The sequence below is a fragment of the Phyllobates terribilis genome, unplaced genomic scaffold, assembly GCF_046119375.1.
Source record: "Phyllobates terribilis strain yellow unplaced genomic scaffold, ASM4611937v1 Scaffold_6046__1_contigs__length_47164, whole genome shotgun sequence".
NCBI classification, from domain to species: Eukaryota; Metazoa; Chordata; class Amphibia; order Anura; family Dendrobatidae; genus Phyllobates; species Phyllobates terribilis.
This window is the reverse complement of record NW_027368790.1, coordinates 24,102-47,165: the sequence shown is the minus strand read 5'-3', so window position 1 is coordinate 47,165 and position 23,064 is coordinate 24,102. Positions and strand designations below refer to the sequence as shown.

At 45.0% G+C, this 23,064-nt stretch overlaps 18 non-coding genes across 18 annotated transcripts; all 18 read left to right on the top strand.

The window, feature by feature from the left end:
• The first annotated feature begins 219 nt into the window (after positions 1 to 219).
• Positions 220 to 410, top strand: LOC141250717 (U2 spliceosomal RNA). Its single transcript, XR_012312836.1, has one exon. It is a non-coding gene; the product is annotated as a U2 spliceosomal RNA (small nuclear RNA).
• A 1,115-nt stretch (positions 411 to 1,525) lies between these two features.
• LOC141250716 (U2 spliceosomal RNA) lies at positions 1,526 to 1,716 on the top strand. The gene has a single exon (XR_012312835.1). It is a non-coding gene; the product is annotated as a U2 spliceosomal RNA (small nuclear RNA).
• A 1,115-nt stretch (positions 1,717 to 2,831) lies between these two features.
• LOC141250715 (U2 spliceosomal RNA) lies at positions 2,832 to 3,022 on the top strand. Its single transcript, XR_012312834.1, has one exon. It is a non-coding gene; the product is annotated as a U2 spliceosomal RNA (small nuclear RNA).
• Positions 3,023 to 4,137: 1,115 nt separating this feature from the next.
• Positions 4,138 to 4,328, top strand: LOC141250713 (U2 spliceosomal RNA). Its single transcript, XR_012312833.1, has one exon. It is a non-coding gene; the product is annotated as a U2 spliceosomal RNA (small nuclear RNA).
• A 1,115-nt stretch (positions 4,329 to 5,443) lies between these two features.
• Positions 5,444 to 5,634, top strand: LOC141250712 (U2 spliceosomal RNA). Its single transcript, XR_012312832.1, has one exon. It is a non-coding gene; the product is annotated as a U2 spliceosomal RNA (small nuclear RNA).
• Positions 5,635 to 6,749: 1,115 nt separating this feature from the next.
• Positions 6,750 to 6,940, top strand: LOC141250711 (U2 spliceosomal RNA). The gene has a single exon (XR_012312831.1). It is a non-coding gene; the product is annotated as a U2 spliceosomal RNA (small nuclear RNA).
• Positions 6,941 to 8,055: 1,115 nt separating this feature from the next.
• On the top strand, positions 8,056 to 8,246 carry LOC141250710 (U2 spliceosomal RNA). Its single transcript, XR_012312830.1, has one exon. It is a non-coding gene; the product is annotated as a U2 spliceosomal RNA (small nuclear RNA).
• A 1,115-nt stretch (positions 8,247 to 9,361) lies between these two features.
• Positions 9,362 to 9,552, top strand: LOC141250709 (U2 spliceosomal RNA). The gene has a single exon (XR_012312829.1). It is a non-coding gene; the product is annotated as a U2 spliceosomal RNA (small nuclear RNA).
• A 1,115-nt stretch (positions 9,553 to 10,667) lies between these two features.
• Positions 10,668 to 10,858, top strand: LOC141250708 (U2 spliceosomal RNA). Its single transcript, XR_012312828.1, has one exon. It is a non-coding gene; the product is annotated as a U2 spliceosomal RNA (small nuclear RNA).
• A 1,115-nt stretch (positions 10,859 to 11,973) lies between these two features.
• LOC141250707 (U2 spliceosomal RNA) lies at positions 11,974 to 12,164 on the top strand. Its single transcript, XR_012312826.1, has one exon. It is a non-coding gene; the product is annotated as a U2 spliceosomal RNA (small nuclear RNA).
• Positions 12,165 to 13,279: 1,115 nt separating this feature from the next.
• Positions 13,280 to 13,470, top strand: LOC141250705 (U2 spliceosomal RNA). Its single transcript, XR_012312824.1, has one exon. It is a non-coding gene; the product is annotated as a U2 spliceosomal RNA (small nuclear RNA).
• Positions 13,471 to 14,588: 1,118 nt separating this feature from the next.
• LOC141250704 (U2 spliceosomal RNA) lies at positions 14,589 to 14,779 on the top strand. Its single transcript, XR_012312823.1, has one exon. It is a non-coding gene; the product is annotated as a U2 spliceosomal RNA (small nuclear RNA).
• Positions 14,780 to 15,897: 1,118 nt separating this feature from the next.
• LOC141250702 (U2 spliceosomal RNA) lies at positions 15,898 to 16,088 on the top strand. Its single transcript, XR_012312822.1, has one exon. It is a non-coding gene; the product is annotated as a U2 spliceosomal RNA (small nuclear RNA).
• A 1,118-nt stretch (positions 16,089 to 17,206) lies between these two features.
• LOC141250701 (U2 spliceosomal RNA) lies at positions 17,207 to 17,397 on the top strand. The gene has a single exon (XR_012312821.1). It is a non-coding gene; the product is annotated as a U2 spliceosomal RNA (small nuclear RNA).
• A 1,118-nt stretch (positions 17,398 to 18,515) lies between these two features.
• On the top strand, positions 18,516 to 18,706 carry LOC141250700 (U2 spliceosomal RNA). Its single transcript, XR_012312820.1, has one exon. It is a non-coding gene; the product is annotated as a U2 spliceosomal RNA (small nuclear RNA).
• Positions 18,707 to 19,824: 1,118 nt separating this feature from the next.
• On the top strand, positions 19,825 to 20,015 carry LOC141250699 (U2 spliceosomal RNA). Its single transcript, XR_012312819.1, has one exon. It is a non-coding gene; the product is annotated as a U2 spliceosomal RNA (small nuclear RNA).
• Positions 20,016 to 21,133: 1,118 nt separating this feature from the next.
• LOC141250698 (U2 spliceosomal RNA) lies at positions 21,134 to 21,324 on the top strand. The gene has a single exon (XR_012312818.1). It is a non-coding gene; the product is annotated as a U2 spliceosomal RNA (small nuclear RNA).
• Positions 21,325 to 22,442: 1,118 nt separating this feature from the next.
• On the top strand, positions 22,443 to 22,633 carry LOC141250697 (U2 spliceosomal RNA). Its single transcript, XR_012312817.1, has one exon. It is a non-coding gene; the product is annotated as a U2 spliceosomal RNA (small nuclear RNA).
• The last annotated feature ends 431 nt before the right edge of the window (positions 22,634 to 23,064 follow it).

Sequence of the window (23,064 nt, the reverse complement as noted above, 5' to 3'; positions counted from 1 at the left end):
GGTGGGAACAGCAGGGGGTGAAGGTGCTGTGTTTAAAGAGGTGGAGTTATGCAGATCTAAAACGCGTGGATTGCAGCAGCAGCAAGCCGAAAAGTGCAGGCATGTAAGGGATCTAGAGGTTGACAACATGTCTTCTTAACGGGAGTCCAGGAGCTCATCTCCACAAATGGACTTTTTAGGATCCTTGGGTGGCTCCGTAGTTTGAAACCAATTCTGGTTATCGCTTCTCGGCCTTTTGGCTAAGATCAAGTGTAGTATCTGTTCTTATCAGTTTAATATCTGATACGTCCCCTATCTGGGGACCATATATTAAATGGATTTTTAGAACAGGGAGATGGAAAAAGAGCTTGCTCTGTCCACTCCACGCATTGACCTGGTATTGCAGTATCTCCAGGACCGGTGCACCCCTTCTTTAATGCAGTTTCTAAAATCAGAAAGAATTGAATTCAATGTTTTTTGTTCATTTTGCTTGTTTGTCGGATTTTGGGATGGACTCTTTGGCTCTGCTTTTCTTCTCCTCATTGGATTTTTCATGTTCAAAGTTGCAGAAGCCAGATTACAAGCTCATTTTGGTTCAACTTCAGCAACTGTGCATTGCATTGCCATGTAATGTGATGCAATGCTATCTTTCTAGCTCTCCCTTTCTACTTCCTTTTGGATAAACAGACATATTAGGCAAGCATTTTGGAGCTTTCACCTAAATAACTACAGGTGGTGAGATAAGCTGCACAATATAATTGACCTTTCAGTATATTGTTGCACACACACCATCTATTTAGCAAATGCCCTTGTTATCAACAGCAGCCTTTTAAACTCACCCGAGCTAACAGGTATGTGCGCTGGTTACACTGCTGCGCTTAAAATTTCTTTTTTGGTTTGCTACAATGCCTTTTCTGAAACGTTGTCTCCTTCTGCTGGAACACTGACTTCTTTCATTTAATGCCTGCAGACTATAAAAGAGAACCCAACCCAAAAAGTTTGGTTGATTAGTCTGTGGCATTCTGTTAAACTGTTGCTTATGGCGGTCTCTGTGAGCTTCTCAGCGACATTCAGCCAGCCAGGTATCCTGCCTGCAGTAGATGGAATGTGGCAATGGAACGCTGGCTGCGCGTGTCATAATAGGCTCTGAGCCTTTATATACCTGTGCACAGCAGCAGCCACCTTCAGTCTGCTGCTGGACAGCCAGCAGCAGCAGCAGCAGGAGAGGTATGTAATCAGGAGCCCTCCTGCTAAGGGTAGACAGCTGCTCGTTCCACCCCACCCCCCGCCTTAATTGGTTCTCCTCCCTTCCAACGGTGTTGAGGCGGGTGGGAACAGCAGGGGGTGAAGGTGCTGTGTTTAAAGAGGTGGAGTTATGCAGATCTAAAACGCGTGGATTGCAGCAGCAGCAAGCCGAAAAGTGCAGGCATGTAAGGGATCTAGAGGTTGACAACATGTCTTCTTAACGGGAGTCCAGGAGCTCATCTCCACAAATGGACTTTTTAGGATCCTTGGGTGGCTCCGTAGTTTGAAACCAATTCTGGTTATCGCTTCTCGGCCTTTTGGCTAAGATCAAGTGTAGTATCTGTTCTTATCAGTTTAATATCTGATACGTCCCCTATCTGGGGACCATATATTAAATGGATTTTTAGAACAGGGAGATGGAAAAAGAGCTTGCTCTGTCCACTCCACGCATTGACCTGGTATTGCAGTATCTCCAGGACCGGTGCACCCCTTCTTTAATGCAGTTTCTAAAATCAGAAAGAATTGAATTCAATGTTTTTTGTTCATTTTGCTTGTTTGTCGGATTTTGGGATGGACTCTTTGGCTCTGCTTTTCTTCTCCTCATTGGATTTTTCATGTTCAAAGTTGCAGAAGCCAGATTACAAGCTCATTTTGGTTCAACTTCAGCAACTGTGCATTGCATTGCCATGTAATGTGATGCAATGCTATCTTTCTAGCTCTCCCTTTCTACTTCCTTTTGGATAAACAGACATATTAGGCAAGCATTTTGGAGCTTTCACCTAAATAACTACAGGTGGTGAGATAAGCTGCACAATATAATTGACCTTTCAGTATATTGTTGCACACACACCATCTATTTAGCAAATGCCCTTGTTATCAACAGCAGCCTTTTAAACTCACCCGAGCTAACAGGTATGTGCGCTGGTTACACTGCTGCGCTTAAAATTTCTTTTTTGGTTTGCTACAATGCCTTTTCTGAAACGTTGTCTCCTTCTGCTGGAACACTGACTTCTTTCATTTAATGCCTGCAGACTATAAAAGAGAACCCAACCCAAAAAGTTTGGTTGATTAGTCTGTGGCATTCTGTTAAACTGTTGCTTATGGCGGTCTCTGTGAGCTTCTCAGCGACATTCAGCCAGCCAGGTATCCTGCCTGCAGTAGATGGAATGTGGCAATGGAACGCTGGCTGCGCGTGTCATAATAGGCTCTGAGCCTTTATATACCTGTGCACAGCAGCAGCCACCTTCAGTCTGCTGCTGGACAGCCAGCAGCAGCAGCAGCAGGAGAGGTATGTAATCAGGAGCCCTCCTGCTAAGGGTAGACAGCTGCTCGTTCCACCCCACCCCCCGCCTTAATTGGTTCTCCTCCCTTCCAACGGTGTTGAGGCGGGTGGGAACAGCAGGGGGTGAAGGTGCTGTGTTTAAAGAGGTGGAGTTATGCAGATCTAAAACGCGTGGATTGCAGCAGCAGCAAGCCGAAAAGTGCAGGCATGTAAGGGATCTAGAGGTTGACAACATGTCTTCTTAACGGGAGTCCAGGAGCTCATCTCCACAAATGGACTTTTTAGGATCCTTGGGTGGCTCCGTAGTTTGAAACCAATTCTGGTTATCGCTTCTCGGCCTTTTGGCTAAGATCAAGTGTAGTATCTGTTCTTATCAGTTTAATATCTGATACGTCCCCTATCTGGGGACCATATATTAAATGGATTTTTAGAACAGGGAGATGGAAAAAGAGCTTGCTCTGTCCACTCCACGCATTGACCTGGTATTGCAGTATCTCCAGGACCGGTGCACCCCTTCTTTAATGCAGTTTCTAAAATCAGAAAGAATTGAATTCAATGTTTTTTGTTCATTTTGCTTGTTTGTCGGATTTTGGGATGGACTCTTTGGCTCTGCTTTTCTTCTCCTCATTGGATTTTTCATGTTCAAAGTTGCAGAAGCCAGATTACAAGCTCATTTTGGTTCAACTTCAGCAACTGTGCATTGCATTGCCATGTAATGTGATGCAATGCTATCTTTCTAGCTCTCCCTTTCTACTTCCTTTTGGATAAACAGACATATTAGGCAAGCATTTTGGAGCTTTCACCTAAATAACTACAGGTGGTGAGATAAGCTGCACAATATAATTGACCTTTCAGTATATTGTTGCACACACACCATCTATTTAGCAAATGCCCTTGTTATCAACAGCAGCCTTTTAAACTCACCCGAGCTAACAGGTATGTGCGCTGGTTACACTGCTGCGCTTAAAATTTCTTTTTTGGTTTGCTACAATGCCTTTTCTGAAACGTTGTCTCCTTCTGCTGGAACACTGACTTCTTTCATTTAATGCCTGCAGACTATAAAAGAGAACCCAACCCAAAAAGTTTGGTTGATTAGTCTGTGGCATTCTGTTAAACTGTTGCTTATGGCGGTCTCTGTGAGCTTCTCAGCGACATTCAGCCAGCCAGGTATCCTGCCTGCAGTAGATGGAATGTGGCAATGGAACGCTGGCTGCGCGTGTCATAATAGGCTCTGAGCCTTTATATACCTGTGCACAGCAGCAGCCACCTTCAGTCTGCTGCTGGACAGCCAGCAGCAGCAGCAGCAGGAGAGGTATGTAATCAGGAGCCCTCCTGCTAAGGGTAGACAGCTGCTCGTTCCACCCCACCCCCCGCCTTAATTGGTTCTCCTCCCTTCCAACGGTGTTGAGGCGGGTGGGAACAGCAGGGGGTGAAGGTGCTGTGTTTAAAGAGGTGGAGTTATGCAGATCTAAAACGCGTGGATTGCAGCAGCAGCAAGCCGAAAAGTGCAGGCATGTAAGGGATCTAGAGGTTGACAACATGTCTTCTTAACGGGAGTCCAGGAGCTCATCTCCACAAATGGACTTTTTAGGATCCTTGGGTGGCTCCGTAGTTTGAAACCAATTCTGGTTATCGCTTCTCGGCCTTTTGGCTAAGATCAAGTGTAGTATCTGTTCTTATCAGTTTAATATCTGATACGTCCCCTATCTGGGGACCATATATTAAATGGATTTTTAGAACAGGGAGATGGAAAAAGAGCTTGCTCTGTCCACTCCACGCATTGACCTGGTATTGCAGTATCTCCAGGACCGGTGCACCCCTTCTTTAATGCAGTTTCTAAAATCAGAAAGAATTGAATTCAATGTTTTTTGTTCATTTTGCTTGTTTGTCGGATTTTGGGATGGACTCTTTGGCTCTGCTTTTCTTCTCCTCATTGGATTTTTCATGTTCAAAGTTGCAGAAGCCAGATTACAAGCTCATTTTGGTTCAACTTCAGCAACTGTGCATTGCATTGCCATGTAATGTGATGCAATGCTATCTTTCTAGCTCTCCCTTTCTACTTCCTTTTGGATAAACAGACATATTAGGCAAGCATTTTGGAGCTTTCACCTAAATAACTACAGGTGGTGAGATAAGCTGCACAATATAATTGACCTTTCAGTATATTGTTGCACACACACCATCTATTTAGCAAATGCCCTTGTTATCAACAGCAGCCTTTTAAACTCACCCGAGCTAACAGGTATGTGCGCTGGTTACACTGCTGCGCTTAAAATTTCTTTTTTGGTTTGCTACAATGCCTTTTCTGAAACGTTGTCTCCTTCTGCTGGAACACTGACTTCTTTCATTTAATGCCTGCAGACTATAAAAGAGAACCCAACCCAAAAAGTTTGGTTGATTAGTCTGTGGCATTCTGTTAAACTGTTGCTTATGGCGGTCTCTGTGAGCTTCTCAGCGACATTCAGCCAGCCAGGTATCCTGCCTGCAGTAGATGGAATGTGGCAATGGAACGCTGGCTGCGCGTGTCATAATAGGCTCTGAGCCTTTATATACCTGTGCACAGCAGCAGCCACCTTCAGTCTGCTGCTGGACAGCCAGCAGCAGCAGCAGCAGGAGAGGTATGTAATCAGGAGCCCTCCTGCTAAGGGTAGACAGCTGCTCGTTCCACCCCACCCCCCGCCTTAATTGGTTCTCCTCCCTTCCAACGGTGTTGAGGCGGGTGGGAACAGCAGGGGGTGAAGGTGCTGTGTTTAAAGAGGTGGAGTTATGCAGATCTAAAACGCGTGGATTGCAGCAGCAGCAAGCCGAAAAGTGCAGGCATGTAAGGGATCTAGAGGTTGACAACATGTCTTCTTAACGGGAGTCCAGGAGCTCATCTCCACAAATGGACTTTTTAGGATCCTTGGGTGGCTCCGTAGTTTGAAACCAATTCTGGTTATCGCTTCTCGGCCTTTTGGCTAAGATCAAGTGTAGTATCTGTTCTTATCAGTTTAATATCTGATACGTCCCCTATCTGGGGACCATATATTAAATGGATTTTTAGAACAGGGAGATGGAAAAAGAGCTTGCTCTGTCCACTCCACGCATTGACCTGGTATTGCAGTATCTCCAGGACCGGTGCACCCCTTCTTTAATGCAGTTTCTAAAATCAGAAAGAATTGAATTCAATGTTTTTTGTTCATTTTGCTTGTTTGTCGGATTTTGGGATGGACTCTTTGGCTCTGCTTTTCTTCTCCTCATTGGATTTTTCATGTTCAAAGTTGCAGAAGCCAGATTACAAGCTCATTTTGGTTCAACTTCAGCAACTGTGCATTGCATTGCCATGTAATGTGATGCAATGCTATCTTTCTAGCTCTCCCTTTCTACTTCCTTTTGGATAAACAGACATATTAGGCAAGCATTTTGGAGCTTTCACCTAAATAACTACAGGTGGTGAGATAAGCTGCACAATATAATTGACCTTTCAGTATATTGTTGCACACACACCATCTATTTAGCAAATGCCCTTGTTATCAACAGCAGCCTTTTAAACTCACCCGAGCTAACAGGTATGTGCGCTGGTTACACTGCTGCGCTTAAAATTTCTTTTTTGGTTTGCTACAATGCCTTTTCTGAAACGTTGTCTCCTTCTGCTGGAACACTGACTTCTTTCATTTAATGCCTGCAGACTATAAAAGAGAACCCAACCCAAAAAGTTTGGTTGATTAGTCTGTGGCATTCTGTTAAACTGTTGCTTATGGCGGTCTCTGTGAGCTTCTCAGCGACATTCATCCAGCCAGGTATCCTGCCTGCAGTAGATGGAATGTGGCAATGGAACGCTGGCTGCGCGTGTCATAATAGGCTCTGAGCCTTTATATACCTGTGCACAGCAGCAGCCACCTTCAGTCTGCTGCTGGACAGCCAGCAGCAGCAGCAGCAGGAGAGGTATGTAATCAGGAGCCCTCCTGCTAAGGGTAGACAGCTGCTCGTTCCACCCCACCCCCCGCCTTAATTGGTTCTCCTCCCTTCCAACGGTGTTGAGGCGGGTGGGAACAGCAGGGGGTGAAGGTGCTGTGTTTAAAGAGGTGGAGTTATGCAGATCTAAAACGCGTGGATTGCAGCAGCAGCAAGCCGAAAAGTGCAGGCATGTAAGGGATCTAGAGGTTGACAACATGTCTTCTTAACGGGAGTCCAGGAGCTCATCTCCACAAATGGACTTTTTAGGATCCTTGGGTGGCTCCGTAGTTTGAAACCAATTCTGGTTATCGCTTCTCGGCCTTTTGGCTAAGATCAAGTGTAGTATCTGTTCTTATCAGTTTAATATCTGATACGTCCCCTATCTGGGGACCATATATTAAATGGATTTTTAGAACAGGGAGATGGAAAAAGAGCTTGCTCTGTCCACTCCACGCATTGACCTGGTATTGCAGTATCTCCAGGACCGGTGCACCCCTTCTTTAATGCAGTTTCTAAAATCAGAAAGAATTGAATTCAATGTTTTTTGTTCATTTTGCTTGTTTGTCGGATTTTGGGATGGACTCTTTGGCTCTGCTTTTCTTCTCCTCATTGGATTTTTCATGTTCAAAGTTGCAGAAGCCAGATTACAAGCTCATTTTGGTTCAACTTCAGCAACTGTGCATTGCATTGCCATGTAATGTGATGCAATGCTATCTTTCTAGCTCTCCCTTTCTACTTCCTTTTGGATAAACAGACATATTAGGCAAGCATTTTGGAGCTTTCACCTAAATAACTACAGGTGGTGAGATAAGCTGCACAATATAATTGACCTTTCAGTATATTGTTGCACACACACCATCTATTTAGCAAATGCCCTTGTTATCAACAGCAGCCTTTTAAACTCACCCGAGCTAACAGGTATGTGCGCTGGTTACACTGCTGCGCTTAAAATTTCTTTTTTGGTTTGCTACAATGCCTTTTCTGAAACGTTGTCTCCTTCTGCTGGAACACTGACTTCTTTCATTTAATGCCTGCAGACTATAAAAGAGAACCCAACCCAAAAAGTTTGGTTGATTAGTCTGTGGCATTCTGTTAAACTGTTGCTTATGGCGGTCTCTGTGAGCTTCTCAGCGACATTCAGCCAGCCAGGTATCCTGCCTGCAGTAGATGGAATGTGGCAATGGAACGCTGGCTGCGCGTGTCATAATAGGCTCTGAGCCTTTATATACCTGTGCACAGCAGCAGCCACCTTCAGTCTGCTGCTGGACAGCCAGCAGCAGCAGCAGCAGGAGAGGTATGTAATCAGGAGCCCTCCTGCTAAGGGTAGACAGCTGCTCGTTCCACCCCACCCCCCGCCTTAATTGGTTCTCCTCCCTTCCAACGGTGTTGAGGCGGGTGGGAACAGCAGGGGGTGAAGGTGCTGTGTTTAAAGAGGTGGAGTTATGCAGATCTAAAACGCGTGGATTGCAGCAGCAGCAAGCCGAAAAGTGCAGGCATGTAAGGGATCTAGAGGTTGACAACATGTCTTCTTAACGGGAGTCCAGGAGCTCATCTCCACAAATGGACTTTTTAGGATCCTTGGGTGGCTCCGTAGTTTGAAACCAATTCTGGTTATCGCTTCTCGGCCTTTTGGCTAAGATCAAGTGTAGTATCTGTTCTTATCAGTTTAATATCTGATACGTCCCCTATCTGGGGACCATATATTAAATGGATTTTTAGAACAGGGAGATGGAAAAAGAGCTTGCTCTGTCCACTCCACGCATTGACCTGGTATTGCAGTATCTCCAGGACCGGTGCACCCCTTCTTTAATGCAGTTTCTAAAATCAGAAAGAATTGAATTCAATGTTTTTTGTTCATTTTGCTTGTTTGTCGGATTTTGGGATGGACTCTTTGGCTCTGCTTTTCTTCTCCTCATTGGATTTTTCATGTTCAAAGTTGCAGAAGCCAGATTACAAGCTCATTTTGGTTCAACTTCAGCAACTGTGCATTGCATTGCCATGTAATGTGATGCAATGCTATCTTTCTAGCTCTCCCTTTCTACTTCCTTTTGGATAAACAGACATATTAGGCAAGCATTTTGGAGCTTTCACCTAAATAACTACAGGTGGTGAGATAAGCTGCACAATATAATTGACCTTTCAGTATATTGTTGCACACACACCATCTATTTAGCAAATGCCCTTGTTATCAACAGCAGCCTTTTAAACTCACCCGAGCTAACAGGTATGTGCGCTGGTTACACTGCTGCGCTTAAAATTTCTTTTTTGGTTTGCTACAATGCCTTTTCTGAAACGTTGTCTCCTTCTGCTGGAACACTGACTTCTTTCATTTAATGCCTGCAGACTATAAAAGAGAACCCAACCCAAAAAGTTTGGTTGATTAGTCTGTGGCATTCTGTTAAACTGTTGCTTATGGCGGTCTCTGTGAGCTTCTCAGCGACATTCAGCCAGCCAGGTATCCTGCCTGCAGTAGATGGAATGTGGCAATGGAACGCTGGCTGCGCGTGTCATAATAGGCTCTGAGCCTTTATATACCTGTGCACAGCAGCAGCCACCTTCAGTCTGCTGCTGGACAGCCAGCAGCAGCAGCAGCAGGAGAGGTATGTAATCAGGAGCCCTCCTGCTAAGGGTAGACAGCTGCTCGTTCCACCCCACCCCCCGCCTTAATTGGTTCTCCTCCCTTCCAACGGTGTTGAGGCGGGTGGGAACAGCAGGGGGTGAAGGTGCTGTGTTTAAAGAGGTGGAGTTATGCAGATCTAAAACGCGTGGATTGCAGCAGCAGCAAGCCGAAAAGTGCAGGCATGTAAGGGATCTAGAGGTTGACAACATGTCTTCTTAACGGGAGTCCAGGAGCTCATCTCCACAAATGGACTTTTTAGGATCCTTGGGTGGCTCCGTAGTTTGAAACCAATTCTGGTTATCGCTTCTCGGCCTTTTGGCTAAGATCAAGTGTAGTATCTGTTCTTATCAGTTTAATATCTGATACGTCCCCTATCTGGGGACCATATATTAAATGGATTTTTAGAACAGGGAGATGGAAAAAGAGCTTGCTCTGTCCACTCCACGCATTGACCTGGTATTGCAGTATCTCCAGGACCGGTGCACCCCTTCTTTAATGCAGTTTCTAAAATCAGAAAGAATTGAATTCAATGTTTTTTGTTCATTTTGCTTGTTTGTCGGATTTTGGGATGGACTCTTTGGCTCTGCTTTTCTTCTCCTCATTGGATTTTTCATGTTCAAAGTTGCAGAAGCCAGATTACAAGCTCATTTTGGTTCAACTTCAGCAACTGTGCATTGCATTGCCATGTAATGTGATGCAATGCTATCTTTCTAGCTCTCCCTTTCTACTTCCTTTTGGATAAACAGACATATTAGGCAAGCATTTTGGAGCTTTCACCTAAATAACTACAGGTGGTGAGATAAGCTGCACAATATAATTGACCTTTCAGTATATTGTTGCACACACACCATCTATTTAGCAAATGCCCTTGTTATCAACAGCAGCCTTTTAAACTCACCCGAGCTAACAGGTATGTGCGCTGGTTACACTGCTGCGCTTAAAATTTCTTTTTTGGTTTGCTACAATGCCTTTTCTGAAACGTTGTCTCCTTCTGCTGGAACACTGACTTCTTTCATTTAATGCCTGCAGACTATAAAAGAGAACCCAACCCAAAAAGTTTGGTTGATTAGTCTGTGGCATTCTGTTAAACTGTTGCTTATGGCGGTCTCTGTGAGCTTCTCAGCGACATTCAGCCAGCCAGGTATCCTGCCTGCAGTAGATGGAATGTGGCAATGGAACGCTGGCTGCGCGTGTCATAATAGGCTCTGAGCCTTTATATACCTGTGCACAGCAGCAGCCACCTTCAGTCTGCTGCTGGACAGCCAGCAGCAGCAGCAGCAGGAGAGGTATGTAATCAGGAGCCCTCCTGCTAAGGGTAGACAGCTGCTCGTTCCACCCCACCCCCCGCCTTAATTGGTTCTCCTCCCTTCCAACGGTGTTGAGGCGGGTGGGAACAGCAGGGGGTGAAGGTGCTGTGTTTAAAGAGGTGGAGTTATGCAGATCTAAAACGCGTGGATTGCAGCAGCAGCAAGCCGAAAAGTGCAGGCATGTAAGGGATCTAGAGGTTGACAACATGTCTTCTTAACGGGAGTCCAGGAGCTCATCTCCACAAATGGACTTTTTAGGATCCTTGGGTGGCTCCGTAGTTTGAAACCAATTCTGGTTATCGCTTCTCGGCCTTTTGGCTAAGATCAAGTGTAGTATCTGTTCTTATCAGTTTAATATCTGATACGTCCCCTATCTGGGGACCATATATTAAATGGATTTTTAGAACAGGGAGATGGAAAAAGAGCTTGCTCTGTCCACTCCACGCATTGACCTGGTATTGCAGTATCTCCAGGACCGGTGCACCCCTTCTTTAATGCAGTTTCTAAAATCAGAAAGAATTGAATTCAATGTTTTTTGTTCATTTTGCTTGTTTGTCGGATTTTGGGATGGACTCTTTGGCTCTGCTTTTCTTCTCCTCATTGGATTTTTCATGTTCAAAGTTGCAGAAGCCAGATTACAAGCTCATTTTGGTTCAACTTCAGCAACTGTGCATTGCATTGCCATGTAATGTGATGCAATGCTATCTTTCTAGCTCTCCCTTTCTACTTCCTTTTGGATAAACAGACATATTAGGCAAGCATTTTGGAGCTTTCACCTAAATAACTACAGGTGGTGAGATAAGCTGCACAATATAATTGACCTTTCAGTATATTGTTGCACACACACCATCTATTTAGCAAATGCCCTTGTTATCAACAGCAGCCTTTTAAACTCACCCGAGCTAACAGGTATGTGCGCTGGTTACACTGCTGCGCTTAAAATTTCTTTTTTGGTTTGCTACAATGCCTTTTCTGAAACGTTGTCTCCTTCTGCTGGAACACTGACTTCTTTCATTTAATGCCTGCAGACTATAAAAGAGAACCCAACCCAAAAAGTTTGGTTGATTAGTCTGTGGCATTCTGTTAAACTGTTGCTTATGGCGGTCTCTGTGAGCTTCTCAGCGACATTCAGCCAGCCAGGTATCCTGCCTGCAGTAGATGGAATGTGGCAATGGAACGCTGGCTGCGCGTGTCATAATAGGCTCTGAGCCTTTATATACCTGTGCACAGCAGCAGCCACCTTCAGTCTGCTGCTGGACAGCCAGCAGCAGCAGCAGCAGGAGAGGTATGTAATCAGGAGCCCTCCTGCTAAGGGTAGACAGCTGCTCGTTCCACCCCACCCCCCGCCTTAATTGGTTCTCCTCCCTTCCAACGGTGTTGAGGCGGGTGGGAACAGCAGGGGGTGAAGGTGCTGTGTTTAAAGAGGTGGAGTTATGCAGATCTAAAACGCGTGGATTGCAGCAGCAGCAAGCCGAAAAGTGCAGGCATGTAAGGGATCTAGAGGTTGACAACATGTCTTCTTAACGGGAGTCCAGGAGCTCATCTCCACAAATGGACTTTTTAGGATCCTTGGGTGGCTCCGTAGTTTGAAACCAATTCTGGTTATCGCTTCTCGGCCTTTTGGCTAAGATCAAGTGTAGTATCTGTTCTTATCAGTTTAATATCTGATACGTCCCCTATCTGGGGACCATATATTAAATGGATTTTTAGAACAGGGAGATGGAAAAAGAGCTTGCTCTGTCCACTCCACGCATTGACCTGGTATTGCAGTATCTCCAGGACCGGTGCACCCCTTCTTTAATGCAGTTTCTAAAATCAGAAAGAATTGAATTCAATGTTTTTTGTTCATTTTGCTTGTTTGTCGGATTTTGGGATGGACTCTTTGGCTCTGCTTTTCTTCTCCTCATTGGATTTTTCATGTTCAAAGTTGCAGAAGCCAGATTACAAGCTCATTTTGGTTCAACTTCAGCAACTGTGCATTGCATTGCCATGTAATGTGATGCAATGCTATCTTTCTAGCTCTCCCTTTCTACTTCCTTTTGGATAAACAGACATATTAGGCAAGCATTTTGGAGCTTTCACCTAAATAACTACAGGTGGTGAGATAAGCTGCACAATATAATTGACCTTTCAGTATATTGTTGCACACACACCATCTATTTAGCAAATGCCCTTGTTATCAACAGCAGCCTTTTAAACTCACCCGAGCTAACAGGTATGTGCGCTGGTTACACTGCTGCGCTTAAAATTTCTTTTTTGGTTTGCTACAATGCCTTTTCTGAAACGTTGTCTCCTTCTGCTGGAACACTGACTTCTTTCATTTAATGCCTGCAGACTATAAAAGAGAACCCAACCCAAAAAGTTTGGTTGATTAGTCTGTGGCATTCTGTTAAACTGTTGCTTATGGCGGTCTCTGTGAGCTTCTCAGCGACATTCAGCCAGCCAGGTATCCTGCCTGCAGTAGATGGAATGTGGCAATGGAACGCTGGCTGCGCGTGTCATAATAGGCTCTGAGCCTTTATATACCTGTGCACAGCAGCAGCCACCTTCAGTCTGCTGCTGGACAGCCAGCAGCAGCAGCAGCAGGAGAGGTATGTAATCAGGAGCCCTCCTGCTAAGGGTAGACAGCTGCTCGTTCCACCCCACCCCCCGCCTTAATTGGTTCTCCTCCCTTCCAACGGTGTTGAGGCGGGTGGGAACAGCAGGGGGTGAAGGTGCTGTGTTTAAAGAGGTGGAGTTATGCAGATCTAAAACGCGTGGATTGCAGCAGCAGCAAGCCGAAAAGTGCAGGCATGTAAGGGATCTAGAGGTTGACAACATGTCTTCTTAACGGGAGTCCAGGAGCTCATCTCCACAAATGGACTTTTTAGGATCCTTGGGTGGCTCCGTAGTTTGAAACCAATTCTGGTTATCGCTTCTCGGCCTTTTGGCTAAGATCAAGTGTAGTATCTGTTCTTATCAGTTTAATATCTGATACGTCCCCTATCTGGGGACCATATATTAAATGGATTTTTAGAACAGGGAGATGGAAAAAGAGCTTGCTCTGTCCACTCCACGCATTGACCTGGTATTGCAGTATCTCCAGGACCGGTGCACCCCTTCTTTAATGCAGTTTCTAAAATCAGAAAGAATTGAATTCAATGTTTTTTGTTCATTTTGCTTGTTTGTCGGATTTTGGGATGGACTCTTTGGCTCTGCTTTTCTTCTCCTCATTGGATTTTTCATGTTCAAAGTTGCAGAAGCCAGATTACAAGCTCATTTTGGTTCAACTTCAGCAACTGTGCATTGCATTGCCATGTAATGTGATGCAATGCTATCTTTCTAGCTCTCCCTTTCTACTTCCTTTTGGATAAACAGACATATTAGGCAAGCATTTTGGAGCTTTCACCTAAATAACTACAGGTGGTGAGATAAGCTGCACAATATAATTGACCTTTCAGTATATTGTTGCACACACACCATCTATTTAGCAAATGCCCTTGTTATCAACAGCAGCCTTTTAAACTCACCCGAGCTAACAGGTATGTGCGCTGGTTACACTGCTGCGCTTAAAATTTCTTTTTTGGTTTGCTACAATGCCTTTTCTGAAACGTTGTCTCCTTCTGCTGGAACACTGACTTCTTTCATTTAATGCCTGCAGACTATAAAAGAGAACCCAACCCAAAAAGTTTGGTTGATTAGTCTGTGGCATTCTGTTAAACTGTTGCTTATGGCGGTCTCTGTGAGCTTCTCAGCGACATTCAGCCAGCCAGGTATCCTGCCTGCAGTAGATGGAATGTGGCAATGGAACGCTGGCTGCGCGTGTCATAATAGGCTCTGAGCCTTTATATACCTGTGCACAGCAGCAGCCACCTTCAGTCTGCTGCTGGACAGCCAGCAGCAGCAGCAGCAGCAGGAGAGGTATGTAATCAGGAGCCCTCCTGCTAAGGGTAGACAGCTGCTCGTTCCACCCCACCCCCCGCCTTAATTGGTTCTCCTCCCTTCCAACGGTGTTGAGGCGGGTGGGAACAGCAGGGGGTGAAGGTGCTGTGTTTAAAGAGGTGGAGTTATGCAGATCTAAAACGCGTGGATTGCAGCAGCAGCAAGCCGAAAAGTGCAGGCATGTAAGGGATCTAGAGGTTGACAACATGTCTTCTTAACGGGAGTCCAGGAGCTCATCTCCACAAATGGACTTTTTAGGATCCTTGGGTGGCTCCGTAGTTTGAAACCAATTCTGGTTATCGCTTCTCGGCCTTTTGGCTAAGATCAAGTGTAGTATCTGTTCTTATCAGTTTAATATCTGATACGTCCCCTATCTGGGGACCATATATTAAATGGATTTTTAGAACAGGGAGATGGAAAAAGAGCTTGCTCTGTCCACTCCACGCATTGACCTGGTATTGCAGTATCTCCAGGACCGGTGCACCCCTTCTTTAATGCAGTTTCTAAAATCAGAAAGAATTGAATTCAATGTTTTTTGTTCATTTTGCTTGTTTGTCGGATTTTGGGATGGACTCTTTGGCTCTGCTTTTCTTCTCCTCATTGGATTTTTCATGTTCAAAGTTGCAGAAGCCAGATTACAAGCTCATTTTGGTTCAACTTCAGCAACTGTGCATTGCATTGCCATGTAATGTGATGCAATGCTATCTTTCTAGCTCTCCCTTTCTACTTCCTTTTGGATAAACAGACATATTAGGCAAGCATTTTGGAGCTTTCACCTAAATAACTACAGGTGGTGAGATAAGCTGCACAATATAATTGACCTTTCAGTATATTGTTGCACACACACCATCTATTTAGCAAATGCCCTTGTTATCAACAGCAGCCTTTTAAACTCACCCGAGCTAACAGGTATGTGCGCTGGTTACACTGCTGCGCTTAAAATTTCTTTTTTGGTTTGCTACAATGCCTTTTCTGAAACGTTGTCTCCTTCTGCTGGAACACTGACTTCTTTCATTTAATGCCTGCAGACTATAAAAGAGAACCCAACCCAAAAAGTTTGGTTGATTAGTCTGTGGCATTCTGTTAAACTGTTGCTTATGGCGGTCTCTGTGAGCTTCTCAGCGACATTCAGCCAGCCAGGTATCCTGCCTGCAGTAGATGGAATGTGGCAATGGAACGCTGGCTGCGCGTGTCATAATAGGCTCTGAGCCTTTATATACCTGTGCACAGCAGCAGCCACCTTCAGTCTGCTGCTGGACAGCCAGCAGCAGCAGCAGCAGCAGGAGAGGTATGTAATCAGGAGCCCTCCTGCTAAGGGTAGACAGCTGCTCGTTCCACCCCACCCCCCGCCTTAATTGGTTCTCCTCCCTTCCAACGGTGTTGAGGCGGGTGGGAACAGCAGGGGGTGAAGGTGCTGTGTTTAAAGAGGTGGAGTTATGCAGATCTAAAACGCGTGGATTGCAGCAGCAGCAAGCCGAAAAGTGCAGGCATGTAAGGGATCTAGAGGTTGACAACATGTCTTCTTAACGGGAGTCCAGGAGCTCATCTCCACAAATGGACTTTTTAGGATCCTTGGGTGGCTCCGTAGTTTGAAACCAATTCTGGTTATCGCTTCTCGGCCTTTTGGCTAAGATCAAGTGTAGTATCTGTTCTTATCAGTTTAATATCTGATACGTCCCCTATCTGGGGACCATATATTAAATGGATTTTTAGAACAGGGAGATGGAAAAAGAGCTTGCTCTGTCCACTCCACGCATTGACCTGGTATTGCAGTATCTCCAGGACCGGTGCACCCCTTCTTTAATGCAGTTTCTAAAATCAGAAAGAATTGAATTCAATGTTTTTTGTTCATTTTGCTTGTTTGTCGGATTTTGGGATGGACTCTTTGGCTCTGCTTTTCTTCTCCTCATTGGATTTTTCATGTTCAAAGTTGCAGAAGCCAGATTACAAGCTCATTTTGGTTCAACTTCAGCAACTGTGCATTGCATTGCCATGTAATGTGATGCAATGCTATCTTTCTAGCTCTCCCTTTCTACTTCCTTTTGGATAAACAGACATATTAGGCAAGCATTTTGGAGCTTTCACCTAAATAACTACAGGTGGTGAGATAAGCTGCACAATATAATTGACCTTTCAGTATATTGTTGCACACACACCATCTATTTAGCAAATGCCCTTGTTATCAACAGCAGCCTTTTAAACTCACCCGAGCTAACAGGTATGTGCGCTGGTTACACTGCTGCGCTTAAAATTTCTTTTTTGGTTTGCTACAATGCCTTTTCTGAAACGTTGTCTCCTTCTGCTGGAACACTGACTTCTTTCATTTAATGCCTGCAGACTATAAAAGAGAACCCAACCCAAAAAGTTTGGTTGATTAGTCTGTGGCATTCTGTTAAACTGTTGCTTATGGCGGTCTCTGTGAGCTTCTCAGCGACATTCAGCCAGCCAGGTATCCTGCCTGCAGTAGATGGAATGTGGCAATGGAACGCTGGCTGCGCGTGTCATAATAGGCTCTGAGCCTTTATATACCTGTGCACAGCAGCAGCCACCTTCAGTCTGCTGCTGGACAGCCAGCAGCAGCAGCAGCAGCAGGAGAGGTATGTAATCAGGAGCCCTCCTGCTAAGGGTAGACAGCTGCTCGTTCCACCCCACCCCCCGCCTTAATTGGTTCTCCTCCCTTCCAACGGTGTTGAGGCGGGTGGGAACAGCAGGGGGTGAAGGTGCTGTGTTTAAAGAGGTGGAGTTATGCAGATCTAAAACGCGTGGATTGCAGCAGCAGCAAGCCGAAAAGTGCAGGCATGTAAGGGATCTAGAGGTTGACAACATGTCTTCTTAACGGGAGTCCAGGAGCTCATCTCCACAAATGGACTTTTTAGGATCCTTGGGTGGCTCCGTAGTTTGAAACCAATTCTGGTTATCGCTTCTCGGCCTTTTGGCTAAGATCAAGTGTAGTATCTGTTCTTATCAGTTTAATATCTGATACGTCCCCTATCTGGGGACCATATATTAAATGGATTTTTAGAACAGGGAGATGGAAAAAGAGCTTGCTCTGTCCACTCCACGCATTGACCTGGTATTGCAGTATCTCCAGGACCGGTGCACCCCTTCTTTAATGCAGTTTCTAAAATCAGAAAGAATTGAATTCAATGTTTTTTGTTCATTTTGCTTGTTTGTCGGATTTTGGGATGGACTCTTTGGCTCTGCTTTTCTTCTCCTCATTGGATTTTTCATGTTCAAAGTTGCAGAAGCCAGATTACAAGCTCATTTTGGTTCAACTTCAGCAACTGTGCATTGCATTGCCATGTAATGTGATGCAATGCTATCTTTCTAGCTCTCCCTTTCTACTTCCTTTTGGATAAACAGACATATTAGGCAAGCATTTTGGAGCTTTCACCTAAATAACTACAGGTGGTGAGATAAGCTGCACAATATAATTGACCTTTCAGTATATTGTTGCACACACACCATCTATTTAGCAAATGCCCTTGTTATCAACAGCAGCCTTTTAAACTCACCCGAGCTAACAGGTATGTGCGCTGGTTACACTGCTGCGCTTAAAATTTCTTTTTTGGTTTGCTACAATGCCTTTTCTGAAACGTTGTCTCCTTCTGCTGGAACACTGACTTCTTTCATTTAATGCCTGCAGACTATAAAAGAGAACCCAACCCAAAAAGTTTGGTTGATTAGTCTGTGGCATTCTGTTAAACTGTTGCTTATGGCGGTCTCTGTGAGCTTCTCAGCGACATTCAGCCAGCCAGGTATCCTGCCTGCAGTAGATGGAATGTGGCAATGGAACGCTGGCTGCGCGTGTCATAATAGGCTCTGAGCCTTTATATACCTGTGCACAGCAGCAGCCACCTTCAGTCTGCTGCTGGACAGCCAGCAGCAGCAGCAGCAGCAGGAGAGGTATGTAATCAGGAGCCCTCCTGCTAAGGGTAGACAGCTGCTCGTTCCACCCCACCCCCCGCCTTAATTGGTTCTCCTCCCTTCCAACGGTGTTGAGGCGGGTGGGAACAGCAGGGGGTGAAGGTGCTGTGTTTAAAGAGGTGGAGTTATGCAGATCTAAAACGCGTGGATTGCAGCAGCAGCAAGCCGAAAAGTGCAGGCATGTAAGGGATCTAGAGGTTGACAACATGTCTTCTTAACGGGAGTCCAGGAGCTCATCTCCACAAATGGACTTTTTAGGATCCTTGGGTGGCTCCGTAGTTTGAAACCAATTCTGGTTATCGCTTCTCGGCCTTTTGGCTAAGATCAAGTGTAGTATCTGTTCTTATCAGTTTAATATCTGATACGTCCCCTATCTGGGGACCATATATTAAATGGATTTTTAGAACAGGGAGATGGAAAAAGAGCTTGCTCTGTCCACTCCACGCATTGACCTGGTATTGCAGTATCTCCAGGACCGGTGCACCCCTTCTTTAATGCAGTTTCTAAAATCAGAAAGAATTGAATTCAATGTTTTTTGTTCATTTTGCTTGTTTGTCGGATTTTGGGATGGACTCTTTGGCTCTGCTTTTCTTCTCCTCATTGGATTTTTCATGTTCAAAGTTGCAGAAGCCAGATTACAAGCTCATTTTGGTTCAACTTCAGCAACTGTGCATTGCATTGCCATGTAATGTGATGCAATGCTATCTTTCTAGCTCTCCCTTTCTACTTCCTTTTGGATAAACAGACATATTAGGCAAGCATTTTGGAGCTTTCACCTAAATAACTACAGGTGGTGAGATAAGCTGCACAATATAATTGACCTTTCAGTATATTGTTGCACACACACCATCTATTTAGCAAATGCCCTTGTTATCAACAGCAGCCTTTTAAACTCACCCGAGCTAACAGGTATGTGCGCTGGTTACACTGCTGCGCTTAAAATTTCTTTTTTGGTTTGCTACAATGCCTTTTCTGAAACGTTGTCTCCTTCTGCTGGAACACTGACTTCTTTCATTTAATGCCTGCAGACTATAAAAGAGAACCCAACCCAAAAAGTTTGGTTGATTAGTCTGTGGCATTCTGTTAAACTGTTGCTTATGGCGGTCTCTGTGAGCTTCTCAGCGACATTCAGCCAGCCAGGTATCCTGCCTGCAGTAGATGGAATGTGGCAATGGAACGCTGGCTGCGCGTGTCATAATAGGCTCTGAGCCTTTATATACCTGTGCACAGCAGCAGCCACCTTCAGTCTGCTGCTGGACAGCCAGCAGCAGCAGCAGCAGCAGGAGAGGTATGTAATCAGGAGCCCTCCTGCTAAGGGTAGACAGCTGCTCGTTCCACCCCACCCCCCGCCTTAATTGGTTCTCCTCCCTTCCAACGGTGTTGAGGCGGGTGGGAACAGCAGGGGGTGAAGGTGCTGTGTTTAAAGAGGTGGAGTTATGCAGATCTAAAACGCGTGGATTGCAGCAGCAGCAAGCCGAAAAGTGCAGGCATGTAAGGGATCTAGAGGTTGACAACATGTCTTCTTAACGGGAGTCCAGGAGCTCATCTCCACAAATGGACTTTTTAGGATCCTTGGGTGGCTCCGTAGTTTGAAACCAATTCTGGTTATCGCTTCTCGGCCTTTTGGCTAAGATCAAGTGTAGTATCTGTTCTTATCAGTTTAATATCTGATACGTCCCCTATCTGGGGACCATATATTAAATGGATTTTTAGAACAGGGAGATGGAAAAAGAGCTTGCTCTGTCCACTCCACGCATTGACCTGGTATTGCAGTATCTCCAGGACCGGTGCACCCCTTCTTTAATGCAGTTTCTAAAATCAGAAAGAATTGAATTCAATGTTTTTTGTTCATTTTGCTTGTTTGTCGGATTTTGGGATGGACTCTTTGGCTCTGCTTTTCTTCTCCTCATTGGATTTTTCATGTTCAAAGTTGCAGAAGCCAGATTACAAGCTCATTTTGGTTCAACTTCAGCAACTGTGCATTGCATTGCCATGTAATGTGATGCAATGCTATCTTTCTAGCTCTCCCTTTCTACTTCCTTTTGGATAAACAGACATATTAGGCAAGCATTTTGGAGCTTTCACCTAAATAACTACAGGTGGTGAGATAAGCTGCACAATATAATTGACCTTTCAGTATATTGTTGCACACACACCATCTATTTAGCAAATGCCCTTGTTATCAACAGCAGCCTTTTAAACTCACCCGAGCTAACAGGTATGTGCGCTGGTTACACTGCTGCGCTTAAAATTTCTTTTTTGGTTTGCTACAATGCCTTTTCTGAAACGTTGTCTCCTTCTGCTGGAACACTGACTTCTTTCATTTAATGCCTGCAGACTATAAAAGAGAACCCAACCCAAAAAGTTTGGTTGATTAGTCTGTGGCATTCTGTTAAACTGTTGCTTATGGCGGTCTCTGTGAGCTTCTCAGCGACATTCAGCCAGCCAGGTATCCTGCCTGCAGTAGATGGAATGTGGCAATGGAACGCTGGCTGCGCGTGTCATAATAGGCTCTGAGCCTTTATATACCTGTGCACAGCAGCAGCCACCTTCAGTCTGCTGCTGGACAGCCAGCAGCAGCAGCAGCAGCAGGAGAGGTATGTAATCAGGAGCCCTCCTGCTAAGGGTAGACAGCTGCTCGTTCCACCCCACCCCCCGCCTTAATTGGTTCTCCTCCCTTCCAACGGTGTTGAGGCGGGTGGGAACAGCAGGGGGTGAAGGTGCTGTGTTTAAAGAGGTGGAGTTATGCAGATCTAAAACGCGTGGATTGCAGCAGCAGCAAGCCGAAAAGTGCAGGCATGTAAGGGATCTAGAGGTTGACAACATGTCTTCTTAACGGGAGTCCAGGAGCTCATCTCCACAAATGGACTTTTTAGGATCCTTGGGTGGCTCCGTAGTTTGAAACCAATTCTGGTTATCGCTTCTCGGCCTTTTGGCTAAGATCAAGTGTAGTATCTGTTCTTATCAGTTTAATATCTGATACGTCCCCTATCTGGGGACCATATATTAAATGGATTTTTAGAACAGGGAGATGGAAAAAGAGCTTGCTCTGTCCACTCCACGCATTGACCTGGTATTGCAGTATCTCCAGGACCGGTGCACCCCTTCTTTAATGCAGTTTCTAAAATCAGAAAGAATTGAATTCAATGTTTTTTGTTCATTTTGCTTGTTTGTCGGATTTTGGGATGGACTCTTTGGCTCTGCTTTTCTTCTCCTCATTGGATTTTTCATGTTCAAAGTTGCAGAAGCCAGATTACAAGCTCATTTTGGTTCAACTTCAGCAACTGTGCATTGCATTGCCATGTAATGTGATGCAATGCTATCTTTCTAGCTCTCCCTTTCTACTTCCTTTTGGATAAACAGACATATTAGGCAAGCATTTTGGAGCTTTCACCTAAATAACTACAGGTGGTGAGATAAGCTGCACAATATAATTGACCTTTCAGTATATTGTTGCACACACACCATCTATTTAGCAAATGCCCTTGTTATCAACAGCAGCCTTTTAAACTCACCCGAGCTAACAGGTATGTGCGCTGGTTACACTGCTGCGCTTAAAATTTCTTTTTTGGTTTGCTACAATGCCTTTTCTGAAACGTTGTCTCCTTCTGCTGGAACACTGACTTCTTTCATTTAATGCCTGCAGACTATAAAAGAGAACCCAACCCAAAAAGTTTGGTTGATTAGTCTGTGGCATTCTGTTAAACTGTTGCTTATGGCGGTCTCTGTGAGCTTCTCAGCGACATTCAGCCAGCCAGGTATCCTGCCTGCAGTAGATGGAATGTGGCAATGGAACGCTGGCTGCGCGTGTCATAATAGGCTCTGAGCCTTTATATACCTGTGCACAGCAGCAGCCACCTTCAGTCTGCTGCTGGACAGCCAGCAGCAGCAGCAGCAGCAGGAGAGGTATGTAATCAGGAGCCCTCCTGCTAAGGGTAGACAGCTGCTCGTTCCACCCCACCCCCCGCCTTAATTGGTTCTCCTCCCTTCCAACGGTGTTGAGGCGGGTGGGAACAGCAGGGGGTGAAGGTGCTGTGTTTAAAGAGGTGGAGTTATGCAGATCTAAAACGCGTGGATTGCAGCAGCAGCAAGCCGAAAAGTGCAGGCATGTAAGGGATCTAGAGGTTGACAACATGTCTTCTTAACGGGAGTCCAGGAGCTCATCTCCACAAATGGACTTTTTAGGATCCTTGGGTGGCTCCGTAGTTTGAAACCAATTCTGGTTATCGCTTCTCGGCCTTTTGGCTAAGATCAAGTGTAGTATCTGTTCTTATCAGTTTAATATCTGATACGTCCCCTATCTGGGGACCATATATTAAATGGATTTTTAGAACAGGGAGATGGAAAAAGAGCTTGCTCTGTCCACTCCACGCATTGACCTGGTATTGCAGTATCTCCAGGACCGGTGCACCCCTTCTTTAATGCAGTTTCTAAAATCAGAAAGAATTGAATTCAATGTTTTTTGTTCATTTTGCTTGTTTGTCGGATTTTGGGATGGACTCTTTGGCTCTGCTTTTCTTCTCCTCATTGGATTTTTCATGTTCAAAGTTGCAGAAGCCAGATTACAAGCTCATTTTGGTTCAACTTCAGCAACTGTGCATTGCATTGCCATGTAATGTGATGCAATGCTATCTTTCTAGCTCTCCCTTTCTACTTCCTTTTGGATAAACAGACATATTAGGCAAGCATTTTGGAGCTTTCACCTAAATAACTACAGGTGGTGAGATAAGCTGCACAATATAATTGACCTTTCAGTATATTGTTGCACACACACCATCTATTTAGCAAATGCCCTTGTTATCAACAGCAGCCTTTTAAACTCACCCGAGCTAACAGGTATGTGCGCT